This window comes from Pteropus medius, unplaced genomic scaffold, assembly GCF_902729225.1.
Source record: "Pteropus medius unplaced genomic scaffold, Ma_sr-lr_union100, whole genome shotgun sequence".
In the NCBI taxonomy this organism is placed as follows: Eukaryota; Metazoa; Chordata; class Mammalia; order Chiroptera; family Pteropodidae; genus Pteropus; species Pteropus medius.
The window spans coordinates 4326955-4342847 of NW_024342467.1; the positions used below are offsets into that span (position 1 = coordinate 4326955).

At 35.5% G+C, this 15893-nt stretch overlaps 1 protein-coding gene across 15 annotated transcripts in view; it reads right to left on the minus strand.

Annotated features, from left to right (window-relative positions):
• ETV1 (ETS variant transcription factor 1) overlaps window positions 1–15893 on the minus strand; it is an 86977-nt gene that overhangs the window by 44368 nt on the left and 26716 nt on the right. The gene's annotated exons all lie outside the window — the stretch shown is intronic.

Genomic DNA, 15893 nt, shown 5'->3' on the forward strand with positions numbered 1-15893 from the left:
TTGATCCCTAAACTCAAGATTTCCAGATTTGGCTAATCATCAAATTACCCTGGCAACTTTTGGAAAAAAGAATCCCAGATCCCATATGCTATAGGTTAAATTGTATCCTCCCAGATTTTATATGTTGAAGGCATACTAACCCCAGAATCTCAGTCTGTCACCTTACTTGGAAGATTAAAATGAGGTCATCAGGGTGGGATGTAATCCAATGTGACTGATGTTCTTTTAAAAAGAGAGAATCAGAATAGAGACAGGAGAATGCCATGTGAAGATGAAGGCAGAAATCAGAGAGATGCTTCTACAGGCCAAAGAATGGCAAAGATTGCCAGCAAACCACCAGAAGCTAGTGGAGAGCCACAGATTAGATTCTCCCTCATGGCCCTCAGAACCCCGCTTGACGCCTTCATCTCAGACTCCTAGCCTTCAGAACTCTGAAACAATAAATGTTGGTTTTTTTAAGCCACCCAATTCAAGGTACTTTGTTATGGCAGCCCTCACAAACTAATAATATACCACTCCCAGAAATTCTGATTCATGAAGGTTGGGATATATATCAGGATTCTGTATCCTATAAAATTTCTAGGTCATTCTCATAACTGAGCTAATTTCAAATCTACTGTGACGCTTAGCAACACCTGGATCCAGTACAAACTGCCTTGTAAAATCGATCCAGTACTTGAAAAGACTTTACAAAAAAAAAAAAAACTATGTCTTCCTTTTCCTGAGATGCCGACGCTCAAGAATTCTCACAGGTGCCCTACTTCCAGAAGTTAAGGGCTCCCCTACTTTCTCCATAATGCACACAATCAACGTGTGTGGGCCTCTTACTTATTATAGGCCCCTGGAACTGTGATTTTATTTTTCTAATCATAAGCCAAATAAGTAATCCAATGAATTTGAGTTGGCTAGGATTTTTTTTTTTTTTAATTGCTGTGTGTAAGGAAAACAAGGAGAAGCCACTCTAAAGATCTTAACATTTTGTACAAGAACCACATGCTACTTTATTTTCCTCATTTTCACTTTCCTGCTTCCTGGAGATTCTATATCACAAAAGTGACTTGTCTTATTTATTCTTAAATAAGAGTAGTATAGAGACTCCCACCAGAGAGGGCTGAGCTGAGAACGTGTTGGGTATTTCATCACGGGGCTGAGAGTCTGAGCGTCTGCTAACAGGCAGTTTTCCAGCTCACTGGCACAGGCACAAGTGAAAGCAGCACATTCATTTTGTGCAATTTGCTTTACCTTCCCACATGGAGTTGGTGCATGTAAAAGGCTGTTAAGTACTAAATTATTCCTTATCAAATCACCATCATCTGGAGTCATGATCAACACTAATTAAATTACTTTCGCTGAACATGGCTCCAGCCTGCTGCCGAGGCTGCTAGGTATGTTTCATTTCGCTTACTGTACCATCCTTGCTGGGTCTGGAACAGAGAGCTACAGGCGTCTGCATTGTTTGTAGTTTTAATTAAAGCGAATCTTTCCTTCTTCAGGTATATCAAATCAAATGAGCTAACTCCTTCATTTCATTTACAAAGGAGTGATGGTTCAAAATGATATGACATTATATCTTAATCCATGATTTCAGACAGTTCAGATAATTTATCTATGTAATCGGCAGTCTTCCTGGGGCATTCCTCAAACACATTTCTATGCAAACTTTAATAACCCATAAGTCCTCTGGACAAGCAGACCTTTGGAGGAGAAACAGAAAGAACACTCAAGAGATGCATCTTGCATTTTTTCTTTGATGGTGGCTTGACCTTTAAAACCACATCTTGAGGCTGACTAATGATGACTGAGTTCTTCTAATGGTTAAATTTAAGAGCTCCTAAATACCAGGACTTAAAAAAAATGCAATTCCAAAATAAACTTAACCACTTCTTAATTCAAAAAGTTTACTTGGGGTTATGGTATTCACTGTAAGTATTTGTTAAGTTACTAATTGTTTTCATTTTAGATTTATGAACTATGGAACATCATCTTCCATTCCCTTCCACCTACATTTTAGAACAGAGGCACAATCTTGTCCTCATTCTACTGGAGCATTGAAATGCCCTTGGCTTTCCAAGTGTAATAATGCTGGTATACAACCACATCTTTGGTTGAGGGTACACATATAATAAATCACACTTAAACATCTAAAATAAAGAGGAAGATAATGAACTTAAAAATTTGCTCATAGGAGAATAATTTTATAAACAATCATGACGCTGGAACATTTAAACTGGAAACAGACTATATTTGTCATAACTGACTGGTTCATGTTTGATCCAAAGAATAAACAGTGAAATTTATGAATTGAGTTTTGGTTTATATTTCTATAGTGAAGATGACGATGTCTTGTAAATTTAAGAAAAATAACATGTTTAATTGTAGGCGTTGACTTATTGAATTGTGGTTGAGTTTGGCATTGTGATAGAAAACACTAGCTATAATGCTTTTTTAAAAAACTTCAAATTTACATAGCATTATAAAATTTTCAGAGAATCTTTGCCTATTCTATTTGGTTCTCATCATTTAAGACAAGAAGGATATTATTTTCTCCTCTTCATTTTGCAAAAAGAAAAAAAAAATATTTGCTAAGCTTCATGTCTAACAACAGGTTAGGAATTAGAGACCTGAGATTTTTTTAGAGGCAAATTTTGAACCCCTGAGCACAAATTCAAATTTATTTTGAATAAACACACTTATGATTTCTTTCATACATGAGCAGTACTATAAAATTATATCAGATGTTTCTTCATCCATTCATTTCTCTATTAATTATTTCATTTACTATGGCCCAGATACTATGCCAGGTTCTGAGATGGGGAGAGAATATGGAGCTACAGAAAGATGAAAAGTTAAGATATAGTCTTACTATCAAGAGCTCATAGAAGTCCAATTAGAGCTTTAGGGTTTTGTTTTTGGTTTTTTTTTTTTGTTTTTTTAAGTTTTCTCTAATAAAGGCATTGGCAAGCCTTCTTTAAGTTTGATTAGTTCATGTGTATGTGATGCATATTTCAGTATACATGACCTTAGTAATATATTCTTGGCACTTGTATCTAAATGAAAACACTTCTCAGAGCATTCGTGCTTGGTTTTAGGCATTCTGCCTTCTTTCAATTTATTACTGTGACCAAAGGCATTTAAAAATTCACACCACTCACATTTCACTAAAGGAAAAATGTTGCTTTCCAGCATCTAAAAGCTTCCCCTAAACTCTGATAACCAAAATGTCACAAGTGATGGGTCTTCTTCTATATGTGGACAGTGAGTGTAAATACAGTGATAAGTTGTCTTGGCACTGACCTTTCACTGTGCTTCCCTCTCAGCTCTTATTATAAGAGTGAAATACAGTAGCAATTTCTGTGAGCACAAAACAATTACCCCAGAAAGAGAAACACATCACATATTTAATTACTTCTCTAAACAGAACCATGTCTTTGAATCAAAATTGTATCTTTTTAAGCAAAACTAGCTAGGAATACAGAAACTTGATGGGAGCCATAAATTTTGATGTTGAGTTTCTAGTCTTTTCAAAAATTCTCTTTTAGAATAGACTACTTGTATGATGTTCTAGAACGGGGCTTGGCAAATTACAGCCTGTAGGCCAAATATGGCTTCTCAACTGTTTTGGTAAATGAAGTTTTATCGGAACACTGTCCCACTCATTCAAGTATAGTCTAGGCTACTTTGAGTAATGGAGTACTTGTCACAGAAACCCTAGGAGCTTCAAAGCCTAAAATATTTGTTACATGACCCTTTACAGAAGAAAGTTTGCTGATTCTTATCCTAGATTATGGTCTACAATGAAAAAGGAGAAAGAAATTATAAATGTGGAGGAAGGGTACAGTGACATCCGTTAGCAATAGGGTGCAGCTAAATTAATTAACAAAAGACATTTAATTTTGTTTTATTAACTCTATTTACTCAGACTCTCAAAACCTAGTGTACAGCCTTGTGTAGCCAATTTATGGGGAATACACAAACAAGATGATGAAAAAGACACAATATTGAGGCTCTAAAACAGTACAAATTTATGTACTTTGAAAAACTTCAAGGCATTTACTTAGACCATGATTATGTATAATGTGGAGAAATTTTTACACTTGTCTACAAAATATAACAGAGAAAGTCAAAACAAATCATTCTGTGGACACCAAAGTGCTTGTAAAAAAATTTTTCACTTGGCTATAGCAGTGAATTAAAAAAAAAAAAAAGGATAAAAACACTGTAAAAGGGTAAAAATGTAAATGGTATACATAAATTAGATTATTTAAGACCAGATACAAGCATGGCATGAAAAAACCATGCAGTCTTTTATACAAATATATGTAGTTAAGAATACACTCACTAGCTGAAAAGCGTTCACTTTAAGTTACTAACCCTTCAGTTTCAGGTGATAAATGAATAGCAATGACCTCAATTAAATTCCAAAAGCAAAGGGGAAGGCTTGTGTACAAATAAAAACAACTGTGTCACATCCTCGGTAAATCCATCTTCCAAGACACACAGAAAAGCAGCAGGCACTGCTTCTGCATCTGAGGCTCTCAAAGATTCTTTTCCAGTACATTTACCTCTTCCGAGCCCTCCCCGACCCCACTGTGCACACACACCACTCACGCGTACATACACCAACATCCATTACTAAAAGGCCTAATCTCAGCTATCAGCAGAGTGCCTTTATGGGGCCATTAAACCATTTCTCTTGTTTACAGTGCCTGAAGAAAGACGTGAATTATGTCTGTGACAAAACAAGCGATAACATTTCTAAACTGCTATCAAAATGCAAACTGAAACACATTTAAGGACAGGGACCCTGATTCAAGTTTTCATGATTTTCCATTATTTGAAGCATCTGGAAACACAAACACCTATATTTTGAGATAAGAATTTAAACCATAGCACAGTGAGCTGATATTTATTTTTTCTTAAATAATATTCTTTAAGTAGAGCAGTTATAAAATAGATACAATGCTTTTAAAGGTCTATTATTATCAGTTGGAATAGATCCCATACCTAGTATGCCCTTTGATGTTATTTTGGCAACACATAATATGCTTTTTAGTAATAATCACAAAGACAAAGTAAGAGAGACTCACCTTTATTACGAATCTCAGAATTTTTTAATTGAAGAGGACATTAGATATGAATAAGTGTTAGGGATCAAGTTAGTGCTTGTACTCAGAAACCTTCGTACTAATTGGAAGCCCAATGGATAAAAAGATAGAAAAGAGGAGAGCTCCTTCCATTAGAGGAAGGCAAACGGTCATCGACATGCCCCTACCATGCTTCCGGATGTAAACACTCAGCATCTGTAAGGAACTTCCTGGGCGGTTTGGAAACCAACACTGTCTCAGAGAAAGCACGTATTTCTCAGAAGAGGATATCAAACCTGTTTTCTAATACCAAACTGCTATCAGTAATAGCATCTACAAATCCTGCTGCAAGGGAGTCCTGCATGGTCTGGCCCGGGTCACGCCTGAATAGAGGAGGGAATGTAGTTTGAAAAAGTCCCAGAGGTGATTCTGCACCTCACAGCCCCATCCAGTATTGGCTGTCTAAAGACTTGGAAACTAGTGCTGAGGACAAAGCTGAAATCAGAAGCCAGGAGTCCTTACATTCTACAGAGTAAAGCCTGATTATGTTACTGCCTCACAAGACAGTTATTTCTTAAAAGTACACTTAATAATCCAAATTTCTCTACAGAGCAGAGTACCATTTTGCTATCTTAATAGAATGTAATAGACCTGAAACACAGGGTTTGGGCTTGTCTTTCTTCTCTTCAAAACTAGTAGTGATAAGAAGATGCAGCCAACTCTCACTCATTTGAAGGTCACTTACCTAGCAGTCCTGAAAATCTAAACCAGAGGTTGCCAATATTTGTTTGGTTCACAGATGGTTTCAAACAATTTCAGTTACTTGTGATCATTTAAAAATCAGCTTCAAAGCCTTTTTCTGGTTTACAATCTAAACATCTGGTTTCTCTAGGAAAAACAAAACAAACAAACAAACAAACAAAACACACTATCCAGTAACACCGAGTCCACTTTCCAGACAGAAAAGCAGGGCAGTGGTTGCCTGAGCCGGTTGTCAGCTTTCCCTTTTGCCAGGGCTCATGTTCTCATCCTTGCCACAGTCCCCAACATCCCCACCACTCTGCACTTCATTATCTCTTGCACTAAATTCTCTTCACTCACTTATATACTTGGAATGAGGGTTTTCTACCCCTCATCTTACACACAGCTAATTTCATTAGTGAGTGTGTTCCCACATACAGACCTGCGTGTGCGCGTGAGTGTGCACACACACAGACACATACACGCATGCGCTCACACTCCACTTCTAGTTAGTAAAAAGGAATACTACAAAATTCATTACACGGTGGCTCAGATGCTCAAGTACTCCTTCTCAGGCAATAAGGCATAGTGGCAAAGCTAACAGTCACTTAAATCTTCCTGGTTTCAAATCTTGCCACTGCCATTTACCAGCCGTAAGACTAGGCAGGCCACTTAACCTCTCTCTGTGCTTCAGTTTCCTCATCTATAAAATGAGGATAATAGCACCTGCCTCGTGGAGTTGCTGATAGGATTAAATGAGACACTATTTATAAAGTGTGTAGTAGGTGCTCAACAATGTCAGCTATTGGTTCTATTATTATTCAAACCCAGAATCATTAGACATTCGGCTAAAGAGAGCATGTAGAGCCTCCAGAAACAAGAGTGGTTAAGAGCATGGATACCTTGTCTTGGCTTTGCTACTTACTAGCTAAAGGACTTCTGGCAAACTAGGTAACTGCTATGTGACTTAATTTCTCACTCTATGAGGCTTATCACAGACCTTCTTCATGGAGTCTGTGTGAGAATTAAATAAGGTAACTCACATGAGAATTTGAAATTTTACCTGGCACATAGTACTCAGTAAATGTTAGTTATTACCATTATTCATCCAACCACTTCCTTTCATAGAAGATAACTCAAAGAAGTGACTTATGACAGTAACAGGACTCTGGCCATCAGACTCTTACTTCACTAATTTTTCTATTTCATCTTGCTCCCAATTTCACTTTATGTCTGTCAACTACATTAAGAGCAAAAAATTTACACAGGAAAAAAAAATCTGTAAGGAGAGGTTCCTGGATAGAAGGAAAAAGTCCGGCAGAATAAGCACTGGATTAGGAGTAAATTAACTGTACCTAGATCTGACCCTACCCCCTAACTAGCTGTGTGACCATAAACGAACTGTGCAACTGCTCTGGGCTTCCCTCCCTAATGTACAAAATGAAGGCATAAGACTAAGCAATCTTTCTTCATAGCTATAAAATTTAATTCCTGGGTATAAGTACCTTATTGATGTCAGAGAAGAGGAAAATGCAAAGATCTGATACAATTCAGAAGGCATAATGTTCTGAAGTCATGCAGGCATCTACATACCTCAATAATAACTGAGGGCATTACTGTGTTTTAGCAAACAGCAGTCACCGAAATTCATAATTATGAGGAGCCTTCATCGTCATGAAAAAGCAAAATCAGATTTAATCTACTATATTCAAGAAGGGAGGGTCCATAATGCACATTAGAAAGCTGCACATGCAATATGGTTACCATTTTAAAAACACTTGATGCTTTAAAAGGTGTTTCATGGACCACCCACTTTCCAGTTGATGTCAGAAAGTAATATGTTATTATAGTAATAAAATAAAAAGCAGAAGCAAAGACAGAAAGTTATTTTCCTGATTTCAAAAGCATCACAAGTACCATTAACTGAAAAATAAAGAAACCAAGAACAGAATGTGTCGATTCATTCCTCTAAATTTTAAAGCCCAACCTTACGATCACAGTACTTCAGCAGTAGTGGCACTAAATGGTCCTGATCTTCTCAGTCTAATTGCCAGGAGAAAGTATCCTGGGAGGAAACTGGTTCTTCCATCTGGAAAAGGGTAAGAACGGGGAAAGAAAGGCCTAATGTATGAACAATCCAAATCTAATCAGTTTGTATTTTTGCACTGGCTTCAAATCAGATCTTCCTACCCCTACTGGTCCAGTAGATGGAAAGCAGCACGACACTATTTTTTTGGAAACAAATTCTGTACAGTGAGCCCAAACATACAGTACTTCATATCCAACTGGCAGGAATAAAACCTGAACATGCTGCAGCTATTTGAGAAACAGACCTAATAAAATGAAATAAAGTTCTAAATCAAGATGCCCACCCAAACCCACACCTCTCAAAAATTGCTCTACTTAATAAATTACCTAATTATGACTTTCACGAATATGTAAAACATCTCTTCTGCAGAAATTGTTCCACTTTACTTCAATATAAATACTCTTTGTAGCCCTATAACATTCCAAAAATAAATATTACTTCCCTGCCCAGTAATTCTGCAATTTCTTTCAAATAATAGACACACTATTTGGAAAAGACTTCATAGTAACTATTATTATCCTAGCTGAGAAGAGGCTGGAAGATTCCAGCACTACCTGGTGTTTCTCGGTCTAGCATAAAGAAGTTCTTTGGAATGCTATGACAGATGGGCCCTGCAGAACACAGAGACACCAGGGGTGCTCAGTCCACACCACTGGGTGACCGTGAAGACCGGTCCCTCCCATAGTTAGAACATATAAAAGCTGGGCTTCTTCTATCTCGCATCCTCTGCCTCATCCAACTCCTTAGAACAAACCCAGAGTTCCACCCTCTGTACACTATCTGTATAGATCTCTAACAAATGATTCAGAAAAACAGTGGTAAAAATATATTTGAAATCCACCAATACCAAAAAGATTATAGATAATATACAATAGAGAAGAATCAATGCAAATGGTAGCATTTAAATATATTTTACTTATAAGTAGTCAACAATATATATGATTTTTAATTTTCTTTCTTTATTGAATCACAAACACAGGAGCTCCAACTTAAAATTTAGTTACTCTATAAATAATAGTAACATAAAAATCAAAATTAAGATAATATTTCATTGCCAAAGAAGACTGCCAATTACTAATATGCCTGTCATCACTTTGGAAAAATAATTACAAAAGAAATAGCAGTTTCTATGATAGGTTAAGTTTTACTAAGAACAAGTAGCCAAATAAGTGTTTTTATGAAATGAAGTATAACCATTTCCTTCAGTATTATTTTAAAAGCGATGAAATAAGTTATTAGTGATGCAAACACTTGCTTAAATGAATTTATTGCTGTGGTCTTCAGAACTGGAGGAGTATAATTAGAAATTTAGAACTCATCTCACATACATCAGCATGACCTGGAAAAGTCTTTAAGGAAGTCCAGAAGTAAGAGAAATACTTGGTGGTGAATACCACCACCAAGACAACTGAAACTCCACCTATATACCACACTCAGAAGCCTAACAACATCCTAGTATCATTCCATATCTTCAAATGTTTGTGCTTTACTTGTTTTAATATTCGTCCCCTGAAAAGGATCTTTCAATTTTGATTTGATAAACCTGTGCTGCTTGAAAAATTCTGTTTTCTTTCAAATTAGTGCCTCCTGACTTTTGATTCATAATTTCAACACACTTTTTTCCCAGGCTGTATGTGAAAAGAGCCTTTAATTACATGGTCTTAAATTGACCAGTTTAGTACAAAAATGATGCACTGAATAAGTGGGAGGCAACACTTACACGACTGAGGAACACCTGCAGCATTGTGAGGTCACTCCACTGAAGATATGATTGATCCAGACATTATTGGCCACTTGGCCCCTTGTTCGAAAAGACCCCATCCACAGACTATCAACGTTAAAAATATGTTATTAATACCAGAGCTAGAAAAGTTTGTCCCTCCAAAAAAGAAAGCCAGCTGGCTAGGCCAAAAAAACTATCTTTCAGTAAATGCCAATAAAACTTTACATGCTGCCAAAATAGCAAAGATGGAGTAATTACAAAGGAAACTTTGCAATTTTCCTGACAATAAACACCTTCTTAAAAAGAAATTGTCTGTCACCTGGCCTCAATTGTTATAGATGTTAATACGAGCTAGGATAAATTCTGCAAAAATTTTATTTAAACCAACTACTAATTTGGTACAAAAATTTTATAACTTCTTCCCCAAAATAAATTTAGGGATTTTTTTTTTTTAAATGGCTTGTAATGTTTAATTTAATGTATACTGGAGCAGTATACATGACGAATTACCACTCTTACAGAAAAACTTTTACTCAAAGTATTTTGCCCATCTTGGAAAATGTTCATTTTACTCTATCAGATTAAGAAAGAATCCCCTCATAAGAAAAAGGGAGAGGCATGAGATATAAAAGTAAAAAACTATAATTTAGAGGCCACATTTTTTTAATCCCAGAATAACCTTTGTGAAGAAAAAAAGCCATCATTATTATGTAGAAACATTTAGAAAAGTATACTTATTCTTCATATAGAAGATAATATTGATATGGACCAAAATTCCTTATGAAAATCCATGAGACTTTCTTAAAAAGACTCATAGCTAAGTATAGTATTTGCTTCCTAAATGGTAACAATACCATCAGCACACCTCCAGATTCCAATCAAGACATTTTGGTATTTCTTAACAATTAATATTAACTTAAAATCATCTATAGCACAGGAGTAATATCAGAATAATAATAAAAAGTCTCTCTTGACACAAGCTCAGTCTTCACCAATAAAACAAAAAGCAAACAAGGCAAACACTGACAAAGAAAACCAAGCAAGAGAGCCTTGAGCAGGCTTAACCAAGGTCATGAAATAAACAGTCAAGAGATACCATATAAGATACACTACATAAGGAAATGATTTTACCATGTGAGTGCTGTAGGAAGCAAATGTAAATGATCAGTGTATACGCAGATCACATTTCCAAACTAAAGGATATAATCCCAAGAAAACTGTTATTGGAATGAAGAGTTTTAGAATTAAATTAGCATTTTGTAAGTAATTTTTTTGGTTTCTTAACATACTCATTTTTAATAGATCATTTCCTTTAAATTTAAGCTCCTTTTTAAAGATGTACTACATGTTAGATCAAAAAGTACTTTTTTCCTACATGAACACATCTATAATTTTTCATTGGCATAATAGTCAGGAGCTACGAATCCCAAATGAACCAAATCAGGTTACAGTATTTCAGAAGGAGTTTAAGAGATTACTCTTGTCCACCTTCCACCTTCATAACCTTTACTTTACAATGAACGGCTATTGAGAAGTACTTTAATCATGGTTATAGAACTTGTTGAATTTGATTTCTATACCCTGAAGCCCAACTTACGTTGACATATTTAAACGAAGTTACAATTATATTTGATTTAGTTGATATGATCTAGGGTAGGGGGTCCCTTACTCCTGGGCCACAGACCAGTACCAGTCCATGGCCTATTAGGAACTGGGCCACACAGCAAGAACTGAGCAGCTGGCAAGTGAGAAAGCTTCATCTGTATTTGTAGCCACCCCCCAGTGCTAGCATCACTGCCTCAGCTCTACCTCAGATCATCAGGCATTAGATTCTCATAGGAATACCTGTCCCTGGTGTTAAAAAGATTAGGGACTGCTGATCTAGGAATATATAATTGTTAGAATAGTTGAAAATATAAAATCAAGTCTGATACAATTACTCATTAATTATATTCACTTGTAATCTAAGAAACCTCAATTTTCACTGTATTTACAGTATTCTACAAGGAATTTTTTTAAATGTGTAGAAAATTATCCTTAAATTTTTATTACGTATTAGTTTCGACGTAACCTCCTAACTGCTAGTTCAAAGGATGTCTCTTTCTTTCCGGCTTTCTCTTTCTCTCCCCACCTCTCCATCCTTTCCTTCCTTCCTTTTTTCTACTCTAGAGCCTTCCTATAGCAGCACTACCCCATAAGCGCATCCTTGAAGATACATTACAAGGGAAAAGCTCCATATAATAAGATCATACTGATACGTCAGGACACAGACCCTGACTGATGGGAACCAAGACGTTGCACCAGTTAATAAATTTGACTCCACAGCAATAGTGTCATGGCAACATTCCAATGTATATGTTTTTACCACATTAGATTACCATATTAAACGTAAAATATAGAGCATAATTAGGTAGCAGTATTCTACAGGTGTCATTGGAGACAGAATAATGCAGCACAAAGGCAAGTCTATTTAAAATTACAAATTATTTACTTCTATCTTGAGCAGAGCATTTCATGGTAATATCAAAATATATATAAAATCATACTAATCTTTAGACAATGCAAGTCTTTTTGTTATTCACAGTATATAAATGTACTAACTGGGAAACAAGTTCTGCATTTGATTAATTTTCACACGAATTTCACTTAAATAGATATTAGTTATTAATCCTGTGGGTTTTGAAAATTTAGGATAAGGTATACATAAATGAATCTCTAATCTTAAATGAGGTGGTATATTTAAACACTCAACGTAATCTTTCTTTTAAACTGTCAAAACTTCATTTACTGCTAGGTCAATCTAAAGCATCTATTCAAATTTAACCTTTTGAGACTCTTAGATGTTAACAATATGTAAATATTATAATGCCTGTTATCGATCACAGATTATACAGGAATAGCAATATTTCTATAACTTAATAATCAAAGATGACACACAATGACAACAAACAGACCCCTTAATAGTTTACCGACACAACATAATGTAGAAAACTCATGTGTAAAATGGATTTATTTTTCACATTTTCTTTTAATTATATATTCTGAAATATAATTTAATTCTTTAGAATACAGAGCTCTACCAATGTGTCTGCTGTAATTCCAGGTGTAAGGTGACTATTAGGTGTATCAAATACTGTAGCTGATATATTCAGCAGCTTATAAATTAGCACTTAACACAAAGAAGATTCATACAGACTTCCTTTGTAACTCATAGTTCCAAGAAACTAGACAAATATGAAGATGAAAGAACACTTTGCTCTCCTTCCATGTATGCAAATAGAAAAGATGAGCTCTGGAGAAACACATGGATACCACCTGCAAAACAAATGTATGATCACAAACATAATAGGCCTAGTTTGCATTCTCCTCCTCATCCCTTTGAAGTTAACAGGAGCTTTGTAAATTGAGGGTGTGCATAGGGATAAATAATAAGTTAGATAAAGTCTGGTTCTCCTTCCTTACAAGGTATGCATAAATTCTTAGCTAGTGCACATTTCTTTAAATTACCACATTAGATTCCACTGACATAATTATAATGTCTGATACATATAAATTATTTAGTATAGATTTGTTGTAAATATGGTCAACTAACTACAGTATGTCTACATTGTAAAATGCATTTACAAAAAAATATATTATGCCTCTTTGTTTCTTTCTCTCCACTTTCTCTTCCTTGGTAACGTGATGTCTAATTTCATACTCAGAAATTCCGGGCTGGAGCATTTGTTCTTAGGGATAAACCCCAAATGTATCTGATTGACTTTTGCAGACTCACAAAATTTAACTGACTTTGACCTTTCAAATTCATCTCTACCACAACCCAATGCACGCCTCTATCTCCAAATACTGCACCTTTCTCTCTCCAAGGGACAGAAAATGCTCATGTTTACTTCAGAGCAATTAATGCCTGGTCTTCATCTTGCTTAACAGGCCCTCCTTTCATCACTTGGTAATTCATACAAATCTTAAAGAGCCAACTGAGGTGTAAACACAGAAGTACTGAACATTAGATATTAAGGAAGATTAAGTTCTACCTCTGTCACTAACCACTCGGACACGACTGGTCACCCTGGGTGAGCTGTTTTGCCCAACCACTTTATCTCTGGCACACAGCTCTATCCAAAATGGCATACGATCGTGGTTACAAGTGTAAACTCCAGAATCAGGTCTGCAATTCTGTCTCTTTGTGGACCAGAAACAATCCATTTAACTACCCTGTGCCTCAGTTTTTCACATCTGACGAAAAGGAGATAACAGTTCTCACTAAATAAGGTTGTAAAGATTAGATACTTTACGGTGTATATAAAGTGCTTAGAAGAGTACACAGCACACAGTGAACATTATGCAAGTATTCGTTATTACCGTCCATTAAGGGCAGATCGTCTCTAGGTTCATTTCATTTCTAATTATTTCATGAGCCAAGGTTTCTAGTTCCAGGTCGTATTTCATTTTCTTCATGAGGCCATTCTCAACGATTCTAATCTATACTGATCTCTTAAAGAAACAAACAGAAACTATAGGATTTATTGTCTGTAATGTTCATTTATTTTATAGTCATATGGTATTTTTATTGTTAGTATTATAATAGTAATGGTGTCAATAATTACGAGTGCCCTGGCTTATTTGATCCTTGTTCCACATCTATGTCATCCCTACTATTGTAAGCCCCTTTGTAAGCTGAGAAAATGGAAGTATTGGGAGATTTAGTTACTTACTTAGGTCATCCAGCTGAAAAGTAGTAGACAGGGGTATGGTGTCCAACTATTAGGACTCCAGAACCTGCATTCCAGCCCACATGTTAACTTCTTACTCTACTGTATCTTAACTATCCTCAGCATGTTTCCCCATCTTCTTCCAAACTCCCCAGTATGCTTTTTGAAGTCAGGGATTATGGGTCTGTGTTTTACATATTTTTATGCATACAAACTTTATCCCATAGAAATAAATACTTAAGTATTTGTCTATATTTATCTTGGCATTATAACTATGCAAATAATTAATATAATTTCTAAAGTGAAATAACCCTCTAAGTCATGGCTTAAAAATGATTTGTTCTGTCAAACCATTTTTCTTCCAATTGCTAGTCATGAATACAGTTTTTATCCTTTTAAAGGATATACTTAGAGCACTGTGCATAGACAACCTATCATACAAACTAGAGAAAGAACAGGGTCTTCCACAAATTTGTAATGTATATGTTGCTACATCTGTAGTTTCGTCCTTCTGGGTTGGTAAAGGAGCATAATGGGAAATAGGGTGACATTTACTTTTTGGAGAACAATCTATTCATTATACCTGTCTGGGGAAGATACATTACTAGCATGCTAGGTCAATCAAATGCAATCATTTTGAAAATTTTTAACTATATTATTGGCATTATTATTCTGAAACGGTTACTGTAGCTTATGAAATCCTTTGTCTTCAAAATAGTACTTATATTAAATAAATATTGATGTCTTACTTCTATAGTGTTTCTGAGTTATCAAATACTAACCAATGCGCCAAAATCTTGACATATCTCATTTCATCATTGCATCAACCCATTTACTTTCCTTTTTTACTCGCAGTGCTTAAAGACATTAGATAATTAGCCCAGATCACAAATATGTTAAATCGAAGAACTAAGATTTGAATCTAGTTTGTTGGGCTCCAAAGCTGACACGTTGCCTTGCAAGGTTATAGCTACTTTAAGATCTTTATTTCAGTGCAGAACAACCCTCTGATGTTAGTAATTCCAAGTTTTCTGTTAGTTGTACCTATAACCAACCTACTTTTCTTAAATTTAGCATGCAGAGTCCAGTTGTTAGGTCAAACATATCTGGTGTGATAGAAGCTCAGCCACTGCCTAATAATTGATTCATTGGAGTAGTAGCTATTTTATAAGGATGATCTTAGGTCATTCACAATTTAAGCAGCCAATTACTTTTAAATGAGCTTCCAGAGACCATATTTAAAGCCAAATACCATTCCACTGAAAGTAGTGCTATAGCAAGGGTCCCATGGATTAATTTTTATTATTTAAATAAGAGATGATCATAAAATTAGCACTCTTCTAATATAGTTCTCATCTTGATTATTGCTATTTAACTAGAGAATTTTTTTACTCCAGGCTGAGTGAACACTATAATTATTATTGCTTTGCATTGTAAAGGTTGCATCTTAATTGAAAAATCAACACTTTTTTTCCTTTTCGATGACTACATCAGCTTCAAAATCAACAAAAGCAAAGATGCAGGCAATTTTGCTACACAAATTA